Source organism: Eriocheir sinensis, unplaced genomic scaffold (assembly GCF_024679095.1).
Source record: "Eriocheir sinensis breed Jianghai 21 unplaced genomic scaffold, ASM2467909v1 Scaffold1423, whole genome shotgun sequence".
NCBI classification, from domain to species: Eukaryota; Metazoa; Arthropoda; class Malacostraca; order Decapoda; family Varunidae; genus Eriocheir; species Eriocheir sinensis.
Window position 1 is genome coordinate 20,001 of NW_026110766.1, and position 4,255 is coordinate 24,255.

The window sequence follows — 4,255 nt, forward strand, 5'->3', positions numbered from 1 at the left end:
GTGTGTGTGTGTTTGTCTATCTATCTGTCTGTCTAACTCAAACTAGGAAAAACAAAAACTTGGTGGGTCTATGGGTATGTGTCTGTCCGTCTGTCTGTCCGTCTGTCTGTCCGTCTGTCTGTCTGTCTGTCAACTTCCGCCTCCCACTCCTGGATTTCTCTTAACTCCACCTGACTTCCCCTTCACCCTCCTTTTTCTCTTCCACTCCTGTCTGTCTTGTTTTGAATGTGGCAGAGGCAACGGCAGGGAGGGAAAGACAGGCAGAGGAAGGGGGAAGCAGGGGAGGGAGAGGAAGAGAAGGGGAAGGAAAGGGAAGGGTAAGAAAAGCAGAGAAAGGCATGTGAAGGAAAGGGAAGGCAAGGGAAAGGCAGAGAAAGGAAGGAGAAGCGAAAGGAAGGCAAAGGGAGGCAAGGGAAGGGGAGAAAAGCATAGGAAGGCATGCAAAGGAAGGGAAAGGCAAGGGAAGGGAAGGCAGGGGAAGGGAGTGGAAGTTGAAGGAAGGGAGGATGAAGAAGAATAGAGCATAAGGTAAGGGGAGGAGGAGGAAGAGGAGGAGGAGGAGGAGGAGGAGGAGGGAAGTGTGGACGGCCTCTACCTCCGTGGCTCCATCAGAAACCACGTGTGTGTGTGTGTGTGTGTGTGTGTGTGTGTGTGTGTGTGTGTGTGTGTGTGTGTGTGTGTGTGTGTGTGTGTGTGTGTGTGTAGGTGGTCAGCCGAGTGCCTCCTCCTCCTCCTGCCCTTCTTCCTCCTCCTCCTACTCCTCCTGCCCTTCTTCTCCTCCTCCTCCTCCTCCTCCTCCGCGGTCATTCACCTCCGCCTCGGCCTCTCACTGATAAACAAAACACCAAATTCTTCCTCCTCTTCTTTTTGTTCTTCTTGTTCTTCTTATTTGTGGTCTATTTTTCTTTTTATCATTTTCTCACTCGTGTTCCTGCTCTCGTTGTTGTTGTTGTTTTTGTGCATTTTCTTCTTGTTCCTTTTGTTGTTGTTTTTGTTCTTGTTCTTGTTCGCTTTTTTGTAATCTCTATACATAGTTCTTATTTTTTTTCCCCGTATTTATTTTCGTGGTTCTTTTAGTTTTTTTGTTTTGTTTTTGTTGTTATTGTTCTTGTTCTTCATTTTGTTTTTCTCCTTTCTCCTTCTTTCTCTTCTTCCTGCACGTTCTCCTTTTTGTCCTATTTTCATTTTCTTCCTTCGTCTTTTCTCTGCTTCAAACTCCTGCTCTTCCTTTTCTTCACTATCAAATTTTCTTCTTCGCTAACTCCTCCTCCTCCTCCTCCTCCTCCTCCTCCTCTACTTGCTTCTACTTCTGTTAATCCTTCAAATATAACTAACTAAAAAACAATTATTCAATCTTCAAGTCTATTCACATCTGCTTTTACTAATAAATATAACTCCGGTAATACTCAGGTCCATATTCTTAAGCGTATCGGGCTCCCACTACGATTATTTCCCAAGGCCACAGAGAAGATTAGCCGGGTTTTAATGAAGTAGTTTGCCCGTTCAAGATTCAGAGGCCGTGTAAAACTATCCCTGGCACCACAAAACAGACCATGGAAACCCCAACAACTTCTACGATAGCCAGGATTTCTTGGGTGTTTTTTTTCCCGTTCAAGATGCAGAGGCCGTGTAAAACTATCCCTGGCATCACTAAACAGGCCATGAAAATCCCATCTACTTCTACGAGAGGCTTTCAAACAGGCGAACTAAGTGTAGGACCATTTCCCAAGGCCACGGAGAAGATTAGCCGGGGTTTCATGAAGTAGTTTGCCCATTCGAGGTGCAGAAGGAGTGTATAACTATCCCTTGCACCACGAAACAGTCCATGAAAATCTCAGCAACTTCTACGAAAGCCGGATTTTCATTGTTGGTTTTCTCGTTCAAGATACAAAAGATTAGCCACCACAAAACAGTCCATGAAAATCTCAGCAACTTCTACGAAAGCCGGATTTTCATTGTTGGTTTTCTCGTTCAAGATACAAAAGTCGTGTATAACTATTCCTGGCACCACAAAACAGTCCATGAAAACCCCAACAACTTCTACGAAAGCCGGATTTTCATGGGTGGTTTTCTCGTTCGTGTTGCAGAGGCCGTGTCAAACTCTCCCTGGCACCACAGAACAGCCCATGAAAACCCCAGCAACTTCTACGAGAGCCGTGATTTCTTGGGTGTTTTTTCCCGTTCAAGGTGTAGAAATCATATAAAACTATCCCTGGCACCACAAAACAGGCCATGAAAAGCCCATCTACTTCTACGAGAGCTCGGTTTTCATGGGTGTTTTTTCCCGTTCAAGGTGTAGAAATCATATAAATCTATCCCTTGCACCACAAAACAGGCCATGAAAAGCCCATCTACTTCTACGAGAGCTCGGTTTTCATGGGTGTTTTTTCCCGTTCAAGGTGTAGAAATCATATAAAACTATCCCTGGCACCACAAAACAGTCCATGAAAACCCCAGAAACTTCTACGAGAGCCGTGATTTCTTGGGTGTTTTTTCCCGTTCAAGGTGTAGAAATCATATAAATCTATCCCTTGCACTACAAAACAGGCCATGAAAAGCCCATCTACTTCTACGAGAGCTGGGTTTTCGTGGGTGTTTTTCCCGTTCATGCTGCAGAGGCCGTGTCAACTCTCTCTGCCACCACAAGACAGTCCATGAAAACCCCAGCAACTTCTACGAGAGCCGGAATTTCTTGGGTGTTTTTCTCCTGTCATTACTCACACCTCTTTCTCCTTCCTTTCCTATGTATCTCCCTTCACCATTCCCTTCCTACCCTTACTCCACTTTGTATAGTCTTTCAACACTCCCCTTGTCTCCCCTTCCTTCCCTTCTCCCTTCCCAGCCTATACTTTCTTGCCTGCCCCTCCCATGTCCTTCCAACTCACCTCCAACCCAGATGCAAAATAGTCCATACAAAATAGTCCATGAAAATCCCAGTAACTTCCAGCACGAGAGGCTTTTCAACCAGGCGAACAGAGGCGCCAATACGCTTTAGACTGCGGGCATTGAACCTTCTGTCTCCTCACCAACACCTTCCTCAACCCTTCCGTCGCTGCATTTCTCCGGTCAAGGCTCCAGCTACTTAAACCTCAACTTTAAGGGCTTCGTGAGACGGGGGGAGACGGAAGGGTGTGAGGGGGAATGAAGGGTGAATTTGGGGTGTGGTCAAGGAAGGGGGGTGGGGGGAAGAGGATGGGGGGCAAGGAAGGGATGTGGTTGAGGGAATTGATCAGGGTTAGGTAGGGAAGGGAAGAAGGGAGGACGGTATGGGAGGGAAGGGAGAGAGGAATGGATGGACTGTAGGGGAGTGATGAAAAGCTAAGGGATAAGAGAGAGTAGGTAAGGAAAGAAGGCAAAGAAGGAAGAGGAGAAAGAAGAGAAAGGAGAGAGAGGAAGGGGATAAGAGAGAGAAGGTAAGGAAAGAAGGAAAAGAAGGAAGAAGATAAAGAAGAGAAAGGAGAGAGAGGAAGGGGATAAGAGAGAAGAGTAGGTAAGGAAAGAAGGAAAAGAAGGAAGAGGAGAAAGAAGAGAAAGGAGAGAGAGGAAGGGGATAAGAGAGAGAAGGTAAGGAAAAGAAGGAAAAGGAGAAAGAAAAGAAAGGAGAGAGAGGAAGAGGAGAAAGAGGGAAGAAGATGGGTAGGAGGTGAGTTGAAAGGACATGGGAGGGGAAGGGAAGAAATTATAGGCAGGGAAGAGAGAAGGGAAGGAAAGGGAGACAAGGGGAGTGTTGAAAGACTTCAAAGTGGAGTATAAGAGTAGGAAGGGAATGTTGAAGGGAGGTACATGGGAAAGGAAGGAGAAAGAGGAGTGAGAGATGACAGAACAAACAGGGGTAGGAAGGATAGGGAGAGGAAAGGGAAGGAAAGTAGAAGGGGAAGGGAGGAGAGTAGAAGGGGAGAAAGAGGTAAGATGGGAAGGAGGTGCTTAGGAAGGGAAGGACAAGGAGGAGGACAAGGGGAGGAGGAGGAGGAGGAGGAGGAGGAGGAGGGGGGGAGGGAAGGTGTGGTCATGCGTAACAAACCCGCCTTGGTGCAGGTCGTTCCCCTCGTGAAGGTGAATCCCTGGAATGATAATGTGGCGTTGGACCCAAGGAAAATGCGTCTCAAGGGGCCCCAAAACGTTTAGAGTCGAGGAAACGTTTTAAGGTGCCCCAAAACGTTTAGAGTCGAGGAGAATGTACCTCAAGGGGTCCCAAAACGCTTAGAGTCGAGGAAACGTTTTAAGGTGCCCCAAAACGTTTAGAGTCGAGGAGAAT